Genomic DNA, 23,158 nt, shown 5'->3' on the forward strand with positions numbered 1-23,158 from the left:
GAGAAAGTAGGAGGAGAGAAAGGTCAATATTTTTACTCCATCAGTTTCTTTTATGCCAGGCTGCATTCTGACAATAGATACTTTTCTCCACCAAGCCCATAATCTCCACAGCTGGCCCACCTCTATAAGCAATAACTCTCCTAAGATTCCATTAACCATTCTCTCCCTGGCCCCTTCATACCTGGGAAGGGTAAGATTTTTCTATTGTCAGAGTGTATTATTGTTAGTTTTCCTTAAGTCTTTTCATGGCTTTGTAAATATTCCTCCATTTAAACTCTGTTAAATTGTCCCTTTTGAGCACATATCTTACTTCCTGGACACCAACTTTTACAAGTAAGGTAACTGAGGCATGATGATATTAAGTTACTTGCTCAAGATCATACAGCTAGTGAGTAGCCATGCTAGGATTCAAATCTGAGCTGTCTGGATCTACAATCTGTGCTCCTATGACTACCCTACACTGTCTCTGGGTCTCCAAATTTAGCCAGATAAATGGTTTTAACATGAATATAGGCTTTCAATTTCTTCTCATTGGCTGAAACCAAGAGCAAAGGTTTCTTTTTTGCCAGGAGCTAAATATCATCAGATCAATTTCAGAAAGGGTGTGGGGAAAGTGAACTATGAGAAAGTATTGCATTTGGCCATGGTTTTCTTTTTTTTTAAATAATAAATTTATTTTTTTATTGGTGTTCAATTTGCCAACATACAGAATAACACCCAGTGTTCATCCCGTCAAGTGTCCCCCTCAGTGCCCATCACCCAGTCACCCCCACCCCCCGCCCTCCTCCCCTTCCACCACCCCTAGTTCATTTCCCAGAGTTAGGAGTCTTTATGTTCTGTCTCCCTTTCTGATATTTCCTACCCATTTCTTCTCCCTTCCCTTCTATTCCCTTTCACTATTATTTATATTCCCCAAATGAATGAGACCATATAATGTTTGTCCTTCTCCGACTGACTCATTTCACTCAGCATAATACCCTCCAGTTCCATCCATGTTGAAGCAAATGGTGGGTATTTGTCGTTTCTAATGGCTGAGTAATATTCCATTGTATACATAGACCACATCTTCTTTATCCATTCATCTTTCGATGGACACTGGATGGACACTGAGGCTCCTTCCACAGTTTGGCTATTGTGGACATTGCTGCTATAAACATCAGGGTGCAGGTGTCCCGGCATTTCATTGCATCTGTATCTTTGAGGTAAATCCCCAACAGTGCAATTGCTGGGTCATAGGGCCGGTCTATTTTTAACTCTTTGACAAACCTCTACACAGTTTTCCAGAGTGGCTGCACCAGTTCACATTCCCACCAACAGTGTAAGAGGGTTCCCTTTTCTCCACATCCTCTCCAACATTTGTAGTTTCCTGCCTTGTTAATTTTCCCCATTCTCACTGGTGTGAGGTGGTATCTCATTGTGGTTTTGATTTGTATTTCCCTGATGGCAAGTGATGCGGAGCATTTTCTCATGTGCGTGTTGGCCATGTCTATGTCTTTCTCTGTGAGATTTCTGTTCATGTCTTTTGGCCATGGTTTTCATATGATCTTCTGGGTTCTACTATTGCCTGTTTTGCATTTAAACAGTAGAGATAGACACATGGATTTAAGATAAACTAAGGATATCACACAATTAAAAACATAAGACAAGGGAGTAATAAAGAACTATAGTATAAGATCAAAACCCCAACTGGACACTTCCAAGACTGAAGCCAGTCCATTGCCCAAACTAAAACCAATAGTGAGATTGAATTTTAATTACAAAAGGAACTTTGGAAAGGAGACTCCCATGAAGTCAATATAGTTGATGGGATACTCAACTCAAATCCTACAGCAGGTCATAAATTACCCATAAATTCAATATTATTTTAATCTCACTGCATATTAAATGCCTACTATATTTGAAGCACTTTACCTACAAATTATTGTTAACTTTCTCCATATCCTTTAAAGGTAGATATTATTAGTCCCATTTATCAGGTGGAGAGTAGAGGATCAGACTAATTAAGTTTTTTTTCTCAGACTCAAAATGTGAGTGGAAAACTAGGATTCAAACTCCAAATATGACTCACAATGTTGCATGTTTTTTGAATTATTGTACTCAAAGGTGCAGAACTACACAGTAATTCAAAATTCAATGTCCTTGGAAAGGTGAAAAACACCTTGAATTCTACTTAAGCTTTTCCTAGTTCTGTAATATGTATGTTATTTTGGCTGACTTTTGATATTATGCAGATATAATAAAAATTTATTTGTTTTCTTTTTTAAGGTACCCTGAAAGCAGACACAAGAGAGGTAAGAATAGAACACGACTCCGTATATACAGTTGGGATTTTAACATCCAATAGCTGAAATAATTTAAACTTGTTAGCGCTATAAAACTCTGACACTTGCAGAATATACCTGGCTTTATGTAAGGCACAGATCTCTGAAATCTTTTATAACCCAAAAATATGACAAAGCATGTCCTTTTCCTGATAACTTCTAAGACCATTTAAGAAGGAAACCTCAATTTTGGATAGAGCTCCTTTCCATTTTTCTCTTTCTTTCCCATCCTTGGCAATGTACTCAATAGTAAATCAACCATTTCATTTAAAAGCATACTTTAAAAATAAACGTATGGCTGGGTAAATGTGAGCCATGAGTATCTACGGTACTTATTCAGTTTGGGGGAGACTCTGATACGCAGCAGCACAAGATGTGGCATGTGGGCTCTTCCTTGCTGCAGACAATTTTCTACCCAGAGGTAGAGAGATTGTAGACTTCTGCTGTTGTAGGAAGTGCTGCTAACAGTGTTTACAAAAATGGTTGAGAAAACCCATGTCTGTCTGACAGCTTTTTACCACATCAATTATAAATGCATTTTCCCTTGGGTGGTATTATCTCTCGCCCAAGGAATTTTCCACTGTCCTGGAGCATTTGCTGAGGAGAATTGATTAGGAAGGCGGCTTCCCAGTAGATGGAGAGAAACTGCAAATGCTTCTGTTTGTTGATGCTGTTGCCCTCGTAGCATAAGTACTGCAAGAATGTGAACAATTACAGCCGAAAATTCACGCGGAAGCTGCTATGATAGGATTGGCAATTCATGCCTGTGGAGTGGAACAGCCCCAGATATGTGCTGTTTGAAAACATCTACCTGGGCAAAGTGGTATTTGCTGCTGAGGGAATTATAGACACCAGCCATCTGTAGGGGTAGGATGAAGACACATGTTTTATTTAGGGTGGACTGGAATTATTTGGATGGGCCATACTGAACAGTTTTTCTCTGATTATGTTTGTGTAGACTTAGGTTATTTTTTTTATTATGATAATGGCATATAATTATTAGGAGGATAGATTTTTATAAGGAACTTTAAACAATGCTGAATGTATTTCTTGAGTCAGTTTGTTTATGTGGCCAAATTTTAAAATTTGCAAGTGTATTTATATGTTTATTTTACTTTTACAACATAACACTTGGTTGTGTTTGGTTCTGAAGTAAAGCTGTGGCATCTCAACCTTCCTTTCTGTATGATTTCATATTGGAGTTGAATGGCAACATTTTCTTCTCTAGGACTTTTTCTGTAACATCTGGCTCAGGATCAATATATAGGAAATATTGAGTTAGCCAATTAAAATAAACATAATGCTTAAGTTTATAGATTTACTAGGAAAAAATGAATAACTATATGAAGCAAAAGTCTTATTTTAGTTCAACTTTTTGAACCTTTGGTTCTATGACTATGAAATTCTCTTTAGGGAACATGTTAAAAACATGCTGTTCGACACAGTAGCCATAAACCACAATGAGTGCCTGATATTTGGCTAGTCAGACTGAGATGTGCTATCGTATAGAAATAAAATACACACTGGATTTTGTAGACAATTTTTAAAAAACAGAATATAGGAGATAATCTTAGTAATTTTAATTTAGACATATGTGGAAATGAAATATTTTTAAGATATTGGTTCAAATAAAATATATTATTAGATTTAATATCCCCTGTCTCTTTTTACCTTTTTAATGTGGCTATTAGGAAATTTAAAGTTGTGTGTGCGGCTTGCCTTTGTGTTTTACATTTTATTCCTATTGGACAAATGTCCTAAAAATAAAAAAAAGGGGAGCTACAAGCTTATAAAGATGTTTACTATTATACATTTAATAGCTCATGATGTAGGCATTTCAGTATACAACTGAAATATTTTTCAGAATATCTTCATTCAGAAAGAATGGCTATAAGCATTACAATGTAGAAGTGATTCATGGTATGCAGGTGATAGAAACGGCAATATGTAGAATACATGTATCAGTGGAAAAGGGAACAAAAGAATTGTGTGTGTAATACATATAGAACTTCACAAAAAAGTATTTGGACAGAAAAATTAACTGGAAGATAATGTGAAAGATAATTTTTATAAGGGAAATAAAATTTTAAAGGAATTGTTTTTCTTCTTCAAAATCCCCCTTATTGATATTATAGTATTGTTTTCACAATTAAGAAAACTAGAATAAAAAGATGAAACTGGCATAGAAAGGTATTTTTGGCTAGCTCTGTGTCTTCCAGGTGATGTCCTGTTACGGGTGTTCAAGCATCTTACAAATCTGAGTAGCCAGTCTTCACTGCCAGAGAGCAATTGATGTTTCTGTTGTGGAAATGTAGTTAACATATGGTTCACCCTTGGGCCTTATGATGGGATTGCTAAAAGCTTGCACAATACCACCAAAATAGAAGAAATAGCTCTCGCTCTCGCTCTCTCGCTCTCTTCGACTTCCTCTCTCAAAGAAACCAATTCTATTCAACCACCAGCTCTGCCTGCCCATCATTTCTATTACCACCCCCCAAAACTAAGCCCCCCTTGTCCCACTATCTCAATGTATCATATTTTTATTGCTTGACAGCAGCCTCTGTCCTCTCATCTTAGATATTGCACAAGATAGCTTCCCTAAACTACTTCTTTCACGATATCTTGCCCTTATTGATTAGGAAAAATAATGAAAACCTAAATAAACAACCACTTTCTTACTTATAGATTATAAATCGCTTGCCATTATATGGGTCTTTCTTCAAGATCAGCACTGCTGTCTTCTCTCATCATTACTACTCAGTAGTCATCTTATACAATTGAATGGAGATTAGGTTCTAATCTCCAGTTTACCTGGTTTAATTCCACTAGTCTAAATAATTTCTGGTCTCCATCAATTAAAACAATATTCACTTTTGAAGGCCTCACTCAACTATCACCTTTTGAGAAAGTATTTCATCTACTAAATGCCAGTTATTTCAGCAGAGGTATAAAACTGAGGCACCTGACGTTAGCAAACTGTTGATGCTCTATTTGTATCACTGAGATCTATCTATTCAGTCCTCAAGCTAAACACATAAGATCAAAACTTCCCTCTGGCTTCTCTTTTATACCTTTATCAAAGTACTATTTTCTGTTGGTTTTGGTTTCTAAATAGCTCTTCATTTCCTCTCTTCATCTCTCTACCTTTTCTCTAGTTTAGGTACACCCTCTTCATCATGCCTGGATTTGGGACCTCCTAAGTGTCCTTACCTGATTTGATCTTCTTGCATCCCCCAACCACTCTCCACATAACCACTGAAGAATTAATCCTAAAACACAAATTTGATGACTCAATTCCTTATTTGAAGGTTTTTCCTTACTGTAACCTTCAGGATAATATTTACAGTGTTTATATATACAAAACTCTCTATTGCTGGTTTTATCTATCTAGCAACATGTTCAGAACTTACTATTATATAGTTTATACTCCAGCAACACCAATCTTTTTGTTTGCTGCTTAATACATCATGTCATTTTAGGTTTTGTCTCTTTTCTCCTGATCTTTTCTCTGCTCCTTTGACCATTCCCATACCTACTGCATATAAGCAAACTGAACATGACTTATTCCTCCTTATTCTTTGAAGTTAAAATGAGCATTTATTTCCTAGAAAATAATTAGAAAATCAGTCTTGATTGATACTGACATCTAGTTTCATTGCATTTCTTCTATTCTCTCCATTCCCGTGGTGCTTTCAACATAGAGCTATCTATTCATTTCCACAATGTTTTGGAAATATTTGTTTGTCCCCCTCATCAGACAGTGTACACCTTGAGAGCAGAGAATATATTTTATATAGTTTTTTTTTTCAACCAGCTCCTAATACATGGTGGGAAGCCAATACTAGTTTGTGAAATGATCTAGCAAAAAAAAAAGAACAGCTTAGCTCATTGTACAAGAAAGAGTTATAATGACAAGTTTAGTCTCCATTTTAGTTGCATTAATGCCAGTGATCAAATGAATATTTTAAAAATTCAATCTAAAGCTTCTTTTCTGTTCTAGCCAAAATACTAGTGCTACATGAACAATTCTCTTGGCTTCTTTGGCATGTTAGTTTCCACATAACAAAAGATCTTGACACAGACTACCTAGAGAGACAGAGAGAGAAGGAGTGTGCAGACAGACGTCACCTTGAACTTACTGGGTATGTTTCAAGTTTATGAGATCAGTCAGTTACAGCTTGCAAAGGTGAATCCAGGTCCAGGTAAATGTTAGTATTAGATATTTGAGTTTTGCAAGAAAAACATTTTCCATTGGGCTGCTCCTTTTAAATACCATGACCAGAAGTGTCCACAGGGAAATCAAAGAAATGTGTTTGCCTTTACCTCTCCTTGTTATCTGTGCTATCTATTCCAGGATTGTGACACTGTACTGCTTTTGTTTGGTGAGTATGGATTTCCTAAGGGGACCTGACGTATCTTTTGAACTACCAGGGAAATAAATTGTCATCTTATACAATTGAATGGATAAGAATTTATGATAAATTTACAAAATGCATGCTAAGGGATTTTAAAAATCTGGCTACATTTGCATATATTTTTCCTCTTCTACAATTTATTTTAATAGGAACTAGAAGTAAATGTTTCTATAAAACAAGTAAATGATGCACTAAGACCTGGTTCTAAATGATGGAAAGGTACTTCAAAACAACAACAGCAACAAACAAACACCAAAATATGTCTTGTCAAATAAGATGTTTTGACCATAATTTTAAAAGTTACATGAAATAGCAGGTTTTGATCATTTGATAATTTCCTTTGTAATTCTCCACCAAGGAACAAGACTATTTTTAGTTTTTCCAAATGAGAGATAAAGTGAAAAAGTTATTATAAATGTTTCTAGACTATATCATTCATTTTTAAAAAGAATTATCTTCTGAAGACTGTGATCTTTAAAAGTGAGCTTCCTACAAACATTCTTAGCCTTGCATTACTATTAATGAGCTTTATCACTGATTTGTTAGCAAACTTCTTCTAAATGTCTATTGTTATCAAGCTAGTGTGCTAGAATGTAAGAACTTTAAGAAGAAATGAAAATTCAAAGACTCTTCTAAGATGATTGAGACAAGATCCCACTGCACACAATCAATGAACTCATATAATCAATTAGGGAGACTCATTTAAGGCCATACCATACCCAGACATCAATGAATAAAGCACAATTTCTCCATTAATCAAATATGTATCCAGAATATAAGATGCCAATTGTAACCACAGCTCCATATTTCCCATTGAGGTATTTAAAAACTGTAGATAGTATAGTGAGGAGTGAGAACATAGTAAAGAATTTTAATATGCTAAAGTCTTTCCTTGCCAAGCCTATCAGGTACGACTCATAAGCTACGTGCAGAGCTTGGATCAAGTATATAAGGGAATATCTCCATAGCCCCTGTTCTTCCACAGATGGCCCATTTCAGAATAAAGAGCAAAGGCCACCTTTCTGGCTAGTAGCCATTCTCTACCCTAATGCTGTTAGATGGCACTAACTCAGGCTTTACATAGCAGCTGATGGCCAAATAATCCAAGTGTAATTAAAAGTCATGTTCAGAAAACAAAAAGAAATCCCCACAGAGCAGTTTCCAGGAGGAAAGCTATCAGGCATCCACATGGGAGGCCAAACATAAAGGATATATGAGCCAAAAATGACTTGGGAAAGAAAAGGGACCTGGCTAAAGATGGAAGTATGAAGGAGGGAAGCTGGAAAATCTCCGGCTCCAAAAGCAGTGGCTGCTCATTGCTGATTAGCTCACCTGAAGGTGACAGGAAAGGAAAATAAGAAAAATCCCTGCCTTGGAACTGAAACAAGAGAAATGCCCTAAGCTCATTAGCATCAGGGAGCCAAAAGGCTTTGTTCCCACACAAAATTAGCAGAGAGAATTACAGAATAATGACCGTCTTTGGTAAACAGACTTAATGCCTGGATGTAGCTGTGGCTCCCCACGTCCATTATTTTTCCTGTGGACAAAAAGGAACATTTGTATTGAAGTCTCTGACGTCAGCAAACAAGCTTGGCTGGACTTTCCCTAGGGGGCATGAGGAACTTATTGAAGCAATGAAAAATTATAAAGTGGTAAAACAGTTTTGACAGGCAAACCCTTTGGAGAAAAAAAGAAAAAAAAAACTTCCTTCATCAAGGCAAGTTTCTATGATTTAGGTTAGAAAAGAAACATATCAAATGTGTACTCCAGGAAATTGTACTACCTGAGTCTCCTTGTTGGGAAGGCAGAAGACATGTCCCTTAATGAAATATTTATGCTATAGGAGGGGAGGGATTTCCCTCTGTATGAGAAGATTCATTTACTAAAATTACTTTCAGACTGTCTGATTTCTGCCCATTGAACAGTAATAGGGCATTATTGGGATTACCAGTCTTACAGAGCAGAAGCCCACACAGAGCCTGGACTCTTTTGTGAAGACATCAGGGTAGTGGTATTTTGGTTCTTACAATTGCTGTTTTTAAATATGTAGAGAGCACTTAGTAGCAATGCACATAAAATTATTTTTGCCTAATACTACTTCAACCCCCAAAGCTGGATAAATTGGCATCACACATGGAGCATGCGTTTGGCTTACAATATAGACTATATGGCATTCATGACATTCAGTTTGGGGGAAAGTGCTCTGGAGGATCTCTTAAGTCACCCTTACCACCAGAGCAGCTAAAAGTGAGGCTTACTGAGAGGTTTCTTCGATTATCAACCAGGAGGGAAGAGTCATACATAATAACATATCGTGTACATGAAAAACAAACGGTGTTAACTCTAAACTGGAAGTCACAAGCACAGATATTTTAAATTATAGGCAATGATGTGTGACTTAGTGGCTTCTCACATGGGCAACTCTACCATGAACATCTGCATGTTTGTTCAAGTTTTAAACAATATTTAAAAGTCCAAGAATATCTTAGGGAGAGCATACATTTGGGACGACTGTAGAGATTTTTTTTTTCAAAAACATATTGAATGAGTTTCACGGATTTCTCTGGTGCATGCAACTAGCTCCTGAATTTTGTCTGCCAGATGAACACATGTTTTCATGGGAGGTAGTGAAGTACAGCAGTTAGGACTGATGATTATGAAGTAAAATAAATCTAAAACACAATCCTAGCTCTGCCTGCACACTACTTAATTTTTCTGACCTTCAGTTTCTTCATTTATGAAATGGGGATAACATTGAACCTATGTCAAAAATTTTTGAATGTTTGTTCCTTGACTCATGCAGCATCTGGCATACGATAATCACTCAAAAATCATACACTAAAATAAAATCAATTAAATAGACTCAATAAATCATGGATGACTTTCTATTAGTAACCACATTAGAGATTCAAAGTGGCTGATAGCAAGGAAAAGGTTTCTTTGACAAGGAGAATTCCATGAATATAAAGTCTTATTACTCCACAAGGAATAGGTCAGAGCAGCTGCTATTATTATAAGGATATCAAGAACTCAACAGAGAAGAAGTCTCATACCTTCCACTTTCTCTCTCTAGGTTTTTTTTAGGTGGTCAATGACAGTTCCATGTGACCTTCCTTTGTCTTTCCTTCCTTTGTCTCACAAAGTTGCTTTAGTGTGCCTCTTATATGATTATTTGGATGAGACCCAGCCCCACCTATATGTAAACTTTAAGTAATTTATTTCTTTGAATCTCAAGGTCAAATTTGAATTATTAAAGTGTGAGATAAAGGAACCAAACAAAAGAGCATGAAAGGCTTTTTCTTCATTCATTCTACAAGGGCAGGGTTTGGAAATGGGGTGAATGGGAGGAGACAGAGGGAGTTATGAGGGATGTGATAACTCACATGTGCTGAAGGAGGCCCTTATCTCTGAGTTAAGAAAGAAGAGACTTCCTGACTTCCTCTATCAGCCAATGAAATACCATGTGGCATTTCTTCCTTCCAAGCGGATTCTTTCGAATCAGGCCAAGATACTCTAGATGGCCATGTGTTTTTAGGAAAGACGGTAATATGTGAGTACAACATACATGATTTTGGTGTTTTGCTGAAGGAAAGTTACTGTTATTCATTGCTTTCTAGAGTCACATAATTTAATTTAAAGAAATCTTGGCTTATTGTCATGCAAACTGTTATCTTTATCAGCCTGACTTTGAAACGTTACTATTTAAGACAATTTTCAAGAAATTAGAGTAAAATGTGAATATTAGTATCATACAGAAATCATTTGGCTTACTGGGGAATTCTTAAAACTTGAATGAACTTCATTTTTCTTTCTTTCTTTCTCCCTCCCTCTTTCTTTTCATTTTGGTGAGAGAGAAAGAGAGAAAAACAAATCTGTCTATAATTGCCTCCAAAAAAAATCCTCTAACTGCCTCTAAAGGCAATTCGGGAAGAATTTCTTTAATCATTCACTTATGTGCTGCATGTATTTAACCTTATCAATAAAACAAATATTTTAATATATAACCTAGAAATCATTGTTATGACTCCCACTGGTGTAGGGGTATGGAGAATAAAATCCAAAACAAAACTATAATCTTTCTTGGTTAAAGTAAGTTTCCACTCTGGAAGGAAAGATTGTGCTGCTATAAAAGAACCACTTCCATTGGCTCATTGGCTATAGCCAAGATGAGAGAAGTGTGTGTGTGTGTGTGTGTGTGTGTGTGTGTGCTTTTCAGCAATTGGAAGTCAGTTATACCTTCAAAGAAACTACAGAATTTCTTTTGGAGGTTGGTTCTTTTCAATAATTTTAAAAGTTAGGTAGATTCAGAGAAGTAATAAATTCATAACCTGTCTCACACTTATTTAGATAACATCAGTGTTTCAGGCTTTGCCTAAGATTGTCCTGTTGACTTGAGGACAAAGAAAAGAAAATACTGGGACATAGATTCAACATGAAGGGTTTTAAAGAATTCTCTTATTACTTGAAGACAGCCTACTTTCATCTGCAATGTGAGCCATGGGAACTCTGATACTCTCTGCTTATCCTTACCTTTGTAAGTCAAGAGCTTTCGGCACTTGTTGGATTCAAAACAGAAAGTTAGAATCAGTTGAATGTCAAAGTTGGCATCTCATTGGAATTTACTTTTCAGTTATAAAGTGTTTTATATTCTGTTTATTTTGTATGGTTTGGGTTTATTTGCCCTTTTCCAAGAAGAAGATATTTATTTTTGCATGAAAAACAAGAGGTATAATATTTATGAAGATTTTTATAGTCAATACATGTGAAGGAAATACATTTACAATGCAAAAATAAGTTGTGTGGGGAAAAAATCCTTGCATGTATTTATGTACATTTTTCTGTGAAGGAATTCCATAGACTTTATCAAATTCTCAAAATGTCTTAAGAGTAAAAACATTGAACAACAGATCTGTACGGAAACTGTTCTGATTAAACTAATAGAATAAATGAGTAAATAAGTACAAGAAGTTTAGAATTTGAAGGGTATTAAGTAGGGTTGTAATTTGTCTTTTAAATACTCATATTAAAAGAAGGAGTGAAGAGGTTATCTTTTCTGACGTTGGGAAATGTCAGTGGTTGTGGACATAGGCATCAAAGAGGGCAAACAAATAAAGACCATGAACTTTTTATAAATGAAAATACGTTTTGCACCCAGGAAACACTTGAATTTTCCTTCATTAATCAGAGGCACAGAATCATCTAGGTAAGTTATTAAAATGCAGATTCAGATTCAGAACAACTGGGGTGGAGCCTGAGAATCTGCATTTCTGATAAGCTTCCAGATGAAACAATTGCTCCTGCTGTGTCACATGTTGAATAACCAGGCCTATGGCTAATAAATGCTGTGGTAAGCAAAGAAAAAGTGGCACAGTGTTTTATCTGACTTTCTAATTTATCTTGCTTTAGCACTGGGTTGACTTTTCCTCGTTACCTACACCCTTGGACAAGCATCAGTGCCTTTGTGTTATTTCATGACATCCTGACTGTTCTCCCTGCCTCGTCTGTCCTCTTTCTCCAAATTATCAATATTATTATTATTGTTATTGTTATTTCTATTATTAATGCTGTCTGCCAGGTAGTCTTTTTTTTTTTTTTTAAGATTTATTTACTTTAGAGAGACAGAGTATGAGGGTGGTAGGGATAGGGAAAGAGAGAGAATCTCAAGCAGACTCCTTGCTGAGTGGGAAGCCAACATGGGACTCTTATTTCATGACCCTGAGATCATGACCTGAGTTGAAATCAAGAGTCAGATGCTCAAAATGAGCTACTCAGGAGCCCCATGCCAGGTAGTCTTTTAAACACTTTTTAAGAATTGACTCATGAATCCATCCTGTTGCACATCAGTCATCTTTCAAAATATCATTCAATGATATCAAAATATCATTCTTATCATATTGCTCTCATACTCCAAATCTTCCATCAGCTCCAACAGTTCTCTCAGAATAGATTCAGATCATTTTCTCTTAGACACTCCCATTCACCATCATTGTTCCAGAGTCAGAACTTCCCAGATGAGGCAAATCACAACTTTGCACCATTCTGTAATGTAAGTGTAAACTTTAACTTGCCATTAGTTAGCTAGTTAACAGGGTCACCTTTTGATAATCCATTAATTATACTATTTATTTTTTTCTTTTTTTAAGATTTTATTTATTTATTCATGAGACACAGAGAGAGACAGAGAGACAGAGAGACAGAGAGAGAGAGAGAGAACAAGCCAGAGGGAGAAGCAAACACCATGCAAGGAGCCCGATGTGGGACTTGATCCCAGGACTCCAGGATCACATCCTGAGCTGAAGGCAGGTGCTAAACCGATGAGATACCCAGGGAACCCCTGTTTTTTTCATCTTCTCCCTTGACATGTAAGATTTTTGTAAGTTTGACAGCCTTCTATGGCTAAGAAATCATCAAGCATTAATATGTCTAGATTATTTAGTGCTTTAGAGTAGATATTAATAATAAAAAGATTCCAAGAACTTTCAAGGGAAAAACAGGAGATGATCTACTAGAACCAAGGTTAATTTGGCAAATGTGTCTTAATTCTTTTTATGTATATCCTGATACCATATGCATTCAGGGTCTTTGTTAAATGATGTAGATGGCTATCATGTTAGGTTAGAAATATCCTAAAATTATGAAGGAGTGCAGCTTTCATAAACTGTAGAATACTTGGAGAAAAGTATACATTTTCACAAGTTTTCATGTCAGCAATATTCACGATAGCAAAAACTGGAAGTAATCAAGTGTCTATCAGCTGATGAATGGATAAACAAAAGTGGTATATCCATACAATGGAATACTATTCATTTCTGAAAGAGAATGCAGTGCTGATACATATAATGATATAGATGAAACCTGAAAATATGCTAAAGGGGGAAAAGAAGACACAAAAGGTCACATATTGTATGATACCATTTATATGCAATTTTCAGACTACGCAAGTCCATAGAGAGAGAAAGCAGATTAGTGGTTTCCAAGAGCTAAGGAAAGGGGGGGATTGGGAAAAGAGTTTCCTTTTGAGGTGATGAAATATTTTGAAACTAGACATGATAGTTTTACAACATAAGTATAATAAATGCCACTGAATTATATATCTTAAAATCATTAAAATGATGATTTTGTATTGTGGGAATTATGTAAATTATAAATAAATACATGTTTGAAGGAAGTTTGAGGTGTTCTGTTGTCTATTTCTTACTGGATTCATTGGTCTCATGTGGATAGCAAAATCTTCAATAATTGTCAACAGATTGGCCTTCTCTTTAAAGTTACCACGTGGTCTCAAATGGCCAAAAAGACTACAGGGAAGCCCATGACACATATTCCTCCATGATAACCTTAACCAATTCAAACCAACTTATCTAGAATTCTGGGCCTTTCATAATATGAGTTATCATGACTCGACTTTATTTAGCATAGCTCTCCAAATTTAACCTCTGCTTCATACAGATACATCACATCAGAATTCCATGAATGCATGAACATAATTGTCACCTCCATATATTTCCTGATATCATTAACCCCAGGTGAAATACTCCACCCTTTCCTCTAAACACATCCTATCCATTCTCTAAGTCCTAGCTAAAGTGCATTAGAATTTATTGTCACCTTTTTTGAAAGATGTTTCCTTCTGCACTGGTGAGTTATATCCAACCCTCAAAGACTCATCATGTGTCGTCAGTGATATCTTGTCTTGTCAACTAGTTCATTAGAATTGAGGCCATCTGTGTTACAATAACTTAGATAAGAGTATAGGCCTCTGATCTAAAAATAATTTGGTCATTTGTTCCAAGAAAGCTTTGCCCAGAAAACATAAGCTATAATCTGATAAATAATTTCACACCTTGCTTCAGGAACTTCCACAGGTCAGTTTATAAGAGACACCTAGGTAACAGCTTACTTATTAACCACAGTTTACATATCAAGACTCACTTCAAGACTTTCACTCTGCTATGTCTACCATTCTAACCAATTACATTACAAAGTATACCCAATCCCTGTCAATTCCTACCTTTTAAGATCTGCCTTTAACCACTTAAACTCAGACCCCAAATCCTTGTAAATACTCAAATTCTGGCTCCTCAGTTCAGGCACTACTGAGGCTCTGTCAAGATGTTTTCCCTTAATGCAGTAAACCCTAACAAAGGTTTGGTTTTGATTGATTAGCAGCTCTCTAATGAGAATCAGTGGGAACTCATCATCCTAACACATGAATCAGTCTCCCTTATACTCACTTTACCCATGAGCCATGATGGATAAAAAAGGAAGCACTTCATAGAGGAGAAAGAACAGGAAGGAGGGATTTGCATGAGAAGAAAAGAAGGAAAGAAAGAGAGAAAGAAGTCGAAAGAAAGAAAGAAAGAAAGAAGGAAGAAAGAAAGAAAGAAAGAAAGAAAGAAAGAAAGAAAGAAAGAAAGAAAGAAAGAAAGAAAGGAAAGTGAGAGGGATGCCTGGGTGGCTCAGCAGTTGAGAGTCTGCCTTCAGCTCAGGGCATGATCCCAGAATCCTGGGATCAAGTCCCACATCAGGCTTCCTGCATGGAGCCTGCTTCTCCCTCTGCCTATGTCTCTGCCCCTCTCTCTGTGTCTCTCATGAACAAATAAATAAAATCTTTAAAAAAAAATAAATCTCATGATGTGAGCCATCATCATGCAAATAGCATATGTTACTAAGAGTCAATGTCTGGGAAGGATCTAGTTGGGAGTCAGAGCTTCTTTTCTAATTATACACACAATTATTAGCCACATCGGGGACATATGATTTCAAATAGAAAAGTAGCTTCTCTGGAAATTTAAGGTAATTCTTCCTAAATTGGAGCATAGCTCTCTAAGGAACCAGGATCTATAATGACCTTCTGAAGTTGTAATGGAGAGACCCCTCTGGATTCTATTCTCTTTTGTGGACATATTTATGGGTTTTGGTATGATTGAACATTTACTGGTACCTAGAATTCTGTAGAGTGAGTTCACCTCTCCATTAGGGTACTTAGCACTGATTATTCCCAATTGCACTCTTGTGCATCACTGTGGTGATAAGCCACATAGATTATTCATTACACTATGAACTGAAAAGTAAGGAAGAATGAAAGTTCACAAATAGGGAAATGACAGGGACTGTGAAATTGGTGCATCTTGGGAACCAAAAATCCTACCCTCAAATCTTGGATGGAAAAAGCCCTTAGTCATGCTATCAGGAAAACCTTAGAATTATTACTAAAGAGCAAATTATAAAGGATACCACAATACAGATTGGTGGGTGGTGGGAGGAGCCTTTTTAGGTTAACAGGCTAAATCTTAACCACAGTAAACAGGAGAGTGAGTCTTTCTGAATGAATACAGCCTTAACCTGCCATTGGCTTTCCCGTAGCTTACTTCAATTTAGGATTCCAAACAGTAAGACATTACAGACTTTCTGGAAGATTCTGTGCTCACTTTTTATTTTTTCTAATTATTAATCATGTGACCTAGAAATTCTCCCTGATGGCACTCCTTAGTGAATGAAGAATCTATCTTCTTCCTGGGGTTCAAAAAAAGTGGGGGCTCTGTCATCCCATTACTTTAGAAAACAGTAAAACTCTTCCTGTAGTACTTGATTCTAAGTTAATAAATCAATAGATAAATAAGAAAATAAAGTTACACAAAGCTACTTTAAAGAAAATGAAAGGTTTCCAGGTCAATTGAATGGTATTATGAGACTAACTGAATGTATTAACATATCTAGGAAAGATTATGTTGGCCAGAACGAGTGTTGGTTCCATGAAAGCTTAGCAGGACAGTCAGAGAAATCAATGTTGCTAGTATTCATTTAGATGAGGTGGAGGAGAGAATGCTCTAGTCCCACTGACAAAACCTTCTCTAAAAGTGCAAAGAGTGTTCCTTGAGCTACCTTAGCCAGATGTGTTCTGAGATTCTGTAAGACACTATGATAGTTCCATGATCGCCATCTGGCTTCCCACATAGGCCTTCAGATTGTAAAAGATTGGTTATGCCCATGAGTTCTGACTTTTCTGTGACCATCTGATTTCTTGGTACATATTGATAGGTACCTATGTCTCCAACAACTTCTTATAGATATCTTTGAAAGATAGAATTCTTCCCATATGATGAAATTAGGATTCCGAGCCTGCAAAAGTGAAACTCTGTTCAACTCACTATGCCATTTTGTCATGAATTCTTTTACACAACTATTCTCCTCAACATAATTACCCTCCTTAAACATTTAGCTCTTCCTTCCTCACCTTCCATATTATGGATGAAATGGAAACCACCAGTTCCTCATCTCTCTGTTCCAAACTCACCAAATCACCTCACCTATATCTTCAACCATATATCTTCTTTCTCTGCCTCTCTCTGTCCCTTTGTGGCTCTCTGCCTTTCCTATAGACATATATATATTAATTCATATTTATGTGTATATAGAGGTGTGTGTGTGTGTGTGTGTATGTGCATCAGTCAGTTTTTTTTTTTACTTCCTTAAGAGTACATTCTTCTACTGTGCTTTGAATTTCATTCTCTCTCTTTTAACTGGCTCCTACATGTTGCCAATTTTTCATCCAACACATTTATAAAATGCTTATTATATTCCAGATACTAGTCAGCAGCGCAAATTTTCTCTTATCCTCATTAAAACCTTTCAAGGATGGCATTCCTATCAATTTTGCAGAGAAGAAAATAGTCACAACAAAGTTAAGTACAATACAGATGGTGAGTAGCAGAGCTGAGCTTTGAAACCAGGTTATTTTGACTCCAAAACACTTTTTCTTGTTTATTTTTTGTATTGTTTCTTTCCTCCATTAGAATATTGGCTCTCTGAGAGCTGGGACATATCTCTGTTGTGAAGCACTATATCCCCAAATCCTCCAATAGTGACTGGCACATAGTATATATTCAATTGATAGTAGTTGAATAAATTAATGAGTGAATAAATGAATTCTCCTTTTATGGATATGGAGGCTGAAGACTTTTTCTTTTGACCTCTTTGCTCTCTATACAGAAATCAGATGTTCCCACCCCACCCATCACAGTGTCAGTGGCTTGTGATTCTTCTTTTTCCCTTGGAACTCATTAACTTGGCTAAAATATGGCTTACTGGGTTTTGTTCATAGGTTTCCTCTTGGCTTATTTCTAATTATTTCTCTTGAAATTATTCTTTCTTGAGTAACTCTGGCTTTTGCTGGAACATCCTGTTCAGAAAGCTGGAGGGGAACAATTTGGTGTATTTATCAGCCTCTATATGACCTTGTTGTTCCAAACGTCCTCAGGCCAAATCTGATTTATCTTTTGCCTCAAGGGCACATATTACCCAGGTTCCTGTATGTACTAGCTTCGTGTGGCTCAAATCAACGTCCTTTAGCTTACAAAATCTCTGTTCAATGCACTCCCTCACCAGATTTTCTTCTAAGAGAACAAGTTGCATTTTAGGTGATAGAAATAGCTGGTAGGTATGCTTCTTCTCAAGCCTTCCCTGCTGACTACTGAGAGACATTGAGGAATTTTTCCACAGGACTGTTTTCCACCTCTTCCTTACCCCTTGCCTGACCCTAGATCTCATAACACTGATCAATAGATCGTTAAATATGCTTTTGGGGGACATCTTTATGTTGCTAGAAGTCTGCAGTTGAACATTTTCCTCTTATTATGCTCTTTCTTTGGTGCTATATTCATGAAATTAGGCAAAGCAGCTTTAAATTTTTGATCTGCAGCAGTTTTCTCCATGGAGTTTGGTGTCCCGCCCCTGCCTTCATTGCCTTTGTTGTTTTATATCTAGGAGCCAATTAATGTAAACTATAAGAAAGCTAAAATACAGATTCTCAGGCCTCACACTTGAGATTCAGATTGCAGGTCTGAAGCTGCATCTGCAAATGCACATTTAAAAATCTCCCTAAGTGATTCTGATGTATGGCTTTTTATAACACCGTGCTGCTGAGTGTTCTTCATAGATGATGAGCAAAAGAAATGGGTCTGTTACTGCTATTTTAGCTAGAAAGTGAATTATTACAGAGGTAGAGACTTGGCTTTATTTATCTCAGTTTTCAATATTGCTCATGAAACAATAATTAAAACATCCCATCAAAGCTTTCATGGATTTCCTGACACCTAAGTTTCTGCATAAAGAGCATACCTGGAAACTAAAGAGTTAAGTCAGTTTTCACCTAACCATAAATGAAGTAGAGGGAGAGAAAGCAGATTCTGCCCCTGGAGATTTGAAAGGACTTAAATGTTAGCACTAACATATTGAACCTAATTCTCAGCTTCAGAGGTAGTCAGGGCAATCACCCAAGAGATCAATGCTTGTTCTCCCCTGGGGACAGACGGACTCCTGCCTTTCCTGTTCCATACCCCAAACCTCATTTCTGACCAACTGTCCAAGACAGAGAATAGTTGTTGTTTTTCTTCTTCTTCTTCTTTTTCTCTGAAAAATTCATTTAGGACATAACATCATAATTTTCCACCCCCACTCGTTTTTCTTCTTTTTGTGAAAATCAATAACCTATAGAACTGGATTTTATGAAGGCTGAAGCAGTTAGAAGAAAATAAAGGAATGAATCTTTTGGCTCATCATATTTCACACACCCACCTGCTTACTGCCTTTGTGCCAGCCAGAAGAGACCAGGGAACACCTAGGTATGGATGCCATGTGTCTGGGCAAAGTGGGCAGCAAAATGGAAAGGAAGTATTCTCATTACACAGAGGTAGAGAAAGAGACAGACACACACACACACATATACATAGAGGAAGAGAGAAAAATAAGCACACATAAGAAAGAGAGGGAGGGAGAGAAGGGAAAGAGGAAGGAGGGAAGGAGCAGCATGAACTTGAATGCCTAAATTTGGCTATGGCACTGGTTTCATGAGTAGAAGGCAACTATTAAATATATGTTGACTGCTAACTGATTTAACAAATGAATTAATAAATGAATACAGGAATGAACATTTAGTAGCAAATGAGAGCAAGTTAGGAAGATATTAGAAACATACTAGAAGTCTCTTTCATGGTAATAGAATCAGGAAAAATTCTACCTTTCCAATCATAGGGTATCATGATCTAAATAGTATTGAAGGTTGCTTAACTTGATAGCAATATGTAGGGTATGTTAGACTAGGAGAAAATAGTTATAAGCAGTCCCATTTGGCAAACAGTATCATGCTCTAGGAATGTGATGAAGGTCAGGCCTGGGATAAGGACAGTGTTAATGGGGAGAAGTAGGCAGTAAGAGAAAGTATGTCAGAAAAAAAAAATGAGAGACTTTAGAAAAAGATTAGACTGTGGGGTGAAAGACAAAGAATAATCTTGGGGGAAGACACTTGCAATTCAAGAAATAATCTTCTCTAGGTTAAGATTTCCATGCAGTTAATTGCTACCTTCTTTGGATTTTCACTATAATGTGTGCATGCTTTTTTTGTAGAGTTTGCATTGTATGATTTATTGCTAATTATTTGTTCTTATCTTTCTTTATGCTGGATTGCTAGCTTCTTTGGAAAAGACATTTACTCCCAAGCCAGTGGGAATCAGTGCACAGGTTCCAGGTATTGGTTCTAGGAACCTGGGAGAGTTGTCAATGATTAGGGAGAAGACTTGTCTGGTGTCATTGTTTTAAAAGGGAAAAGCCAAGACATAAATTCCAAGTGTAAGCTAGGCTTTACAACTAAGTATTATGATCCAATAGATGAACTGCCTATAATGTCAGGGCACAAAGGTATGAGGCCACAGGGCAGAGCAAAAATCAGAGACACATTGAATATATGATAGAAGGGCTATACAAGTAAGGAGGATAATAATAATGATGGTGATATCATTAGAGTATTTCCTATGCACTAACACCATATAAACGCTTTAACTTGTTAATGTTTACCTCAACACTAAGCAGGACATATTAAAAATAAGAAAGCCCAAATAATAACTTTCATTTTACCATTGTTTATCTCCTTTCTCTCTGTGAGTCCATTAAAGTTACAACAGACATTTAAAAACCTGTATTATCTTAGGAAGACAAAGTTAATAAAAGAGAATGCAACCAGGTGTAAAACTTTCTGCATTTTTGCAGAGGTTGGAAGAATGAATATTGACTTAGCTGAAGAGAAGAAGTTTTAATCCAGGATGCCTGTGTGGCTCACTTGGTTAAGCATCTGCCTTTGGCTCAGGTTATAATCTTAGGGTCCTGGGATCAAGCCCTATGTCTGGCTCTGCTCAGTGGGGAGTCTGCTTCTCTCACTCTCCCTCTGTGCTCTCCCTTTTTTTCTTTCTCAAATAAATGAATAAAATCTTTAAAAAAATGATGAAGAAGTTATTATCTAAGTGGCTACTAACTCCACAAATCTCTGCCCTTCCCTGATGGGGAAATAATCTTTTATAAGTGGTGGTGAAACCCTGGGTGGGGAAATGACAGAGACTTGGCCTAGATAAAAAGAAACACTTTCTATGCTACTACCTGCCCTTCTTTCCTTCTCCAAACCCCTACCAACTATCTGGTGCTCTTAGGCTGCTTCCAGGATCTCCATTGCAGCCTCTACTCTAAATCAATGACATGTTTATAATTTGACATTTATAATAGGAATCCAGGGTTCTAGTCTTTTACAGATATGATTAAGTTAGGTTTATGAAAATGATTATTTTATAAGAGACATTGCCTTCAGATATTTCTCCTCACATACCTGTGATTTTGTACATTTTGGTATGATCTTCAGTTTTAAAGAATGAGGCAGAAGCTTCAGGTCCAATGACTATCTAGTGTAGAGCAGGAGAAAAAAACACTGGATCATGTTGGCACATGATTACAATAACAATAATAGCAGTCATATGATGTGAGTAAACTTGGAGAGAAGTGTCAAACACTTCATCTCTCCCATCTCAGTTCTAGGCTCCTGAAAGCAGAATGTTTTGAATGGTAGGGTATTACATCATGATTCTCTCTTTTCTCCCTCATTCAGCAACTGTGCTACTTTTGGGCTTTTGAAGAAAACTAGCCCTCAGACTTTGAGATTAGTCACAATAGTTTAACAAGGGTAAAATAGAAAGGGATAAATCATGTATCTTACCTCTTATCTGGCATACCAAATTTTGTTGATTTAAGACGGTTGTTCTATATTTGTCACTAACAGACAAACGATCTAGAACAGACAATTGGCAATATCAAAATATTATACCCCTCCCACTAACCCCAAAAAGGTAGTGTTGAGGAAGATTAAGACTTCTCAGAAGAGAAAAAGTTTAGATCCATCTTTCCTCCACCAACAATGTTCCTCTATCTATCTCCACCATCATTATTCAGTGATTACAGTCCAGGTTTGACAGCAAAATATAAGCAATGACATGAATTAGGAAATTACTGAAAATGAAAAACCCTCAGGTAAATGTCTCTGAGTCAAGATACTTTAGTTGTCTTCATAAGACAAAATTTTAAAAGCCAGAAATTTAAAAAATAAAAATAGTACCTAAATCATACATTTTCTCATCCCAAGGGAGCCTTATTTGTCATCTGGTTTCACCTTCTCCCATCATCCCTGACAGGTCATCATCTTGCCTCATCAGAGTGTCTTCCAGTGAGGAGAGAATTGACCTCAATAAGTGGATACAGTGGAGATGGCTTGAAACTCCACGACACTTCAGTTCTCTTCTCTTACTATAGAATGTATCCATTAATTAATTGAGCAGAGCTGATTAAGTGCTTCCTGCATGCCAGAGGTTTTTATTGGCATTATGAGAGAAGATGCTACACATCTATCCATTCTTATGGGTTTCAGCTAATTATTGATTCAGCAGCATCAGCATTTGGAACTCTTCCTATCTAAATCTACATCTACTGTTTTGCACCAGGTTCTTGATGTTCTTTATCTCCAAAGGGACCTCAGAACCTGGAGTATTATCACCAGCCATGAGACTAAAGTAATTCCAGGCACAATGCTTGTTGAGACACACTCATTAAACAAATACAGAAAACAGGAGTATGCAGAATGATTTAATATGAGCTAATTTACAGATAGTCTCTGCTTTCTAGAGGTTAATTATCTAGAAGAATTCACAGTAACAAACATTAACTACCAAAAGGAAGGCATACCCAATGTATAATAGGTCCACACAAAAAAACAAGTCAATACTTGGACAAGGGAGTCTTCGAGGGAGAGATAATATTTGGAAGTCATGACTGTTAACAAGAATCTGAACCTTTGTGTGAACTTGAAACCCCAGCTTCTCTGCTTTTAAAATGGATACAGATCCACCTTCCTTTTTTTACCTGACCCATTGATTCTATGAACAGGATGGAGAGGTAAATTAAGAAAGTGGCAACCCACAAGATTCAAAGGCAGTTTAGATGCCAACAAAGCAGAAAGTCTTTACATAGCACAATATACACACAGGATTGGCAACTAAATGTAGTAGAGACTGAAAATATAAATCATCCAGAGGATTATCTTAGAAATCCTTG

The 23,158-nt window shown here is 36.7% G+C and overlaps 1 long non-coding RNA gene across 2 annotated transcripts; it reads right to left on the bottom strand.

Annotated features, from left to right (window-relative positions):
* Positions 1-789: 789 nt before the first annotated feature.
* LOC118351206 (uncharacterized) lies at positions 790-22,520 on the bottom strand. 2 transcript variants are annotated; one of them, XR_004806265.2, is made up of 4 exons: positions 22,167-22,520; positions 21,771-21,842; positions 21,387-21,459; positions 790-1,564 (listed from the first exon to the last, which is right to left on the bottom strand). It is a non-coding gene; the product is annotated as an uncharacterized LOC118351206 (long non-coding RNA). The 2 variants fall into 2 exon arrangements; XR_004806266.2 differs by lacking the exon at positions 790-1,564 and adding an exon at positions 5,532-5,590.
* Positions 22,521-23,158: the final 638 nt, after the last annotated feature.

The sequence above is a fragment of the Canis lupus genome, chromosome 17, assembly GCF_003254725.2.
Source record: "Canis lupus dingo isolate Sandy chromosome 17, ASM325472v2, whole genome shotgun sequence".
Lineage (NCBI taxonomy): Eukaryota > Metazoa > Chordata > Mammalia > Carnivora > Canidae > Canis > Canis lupus.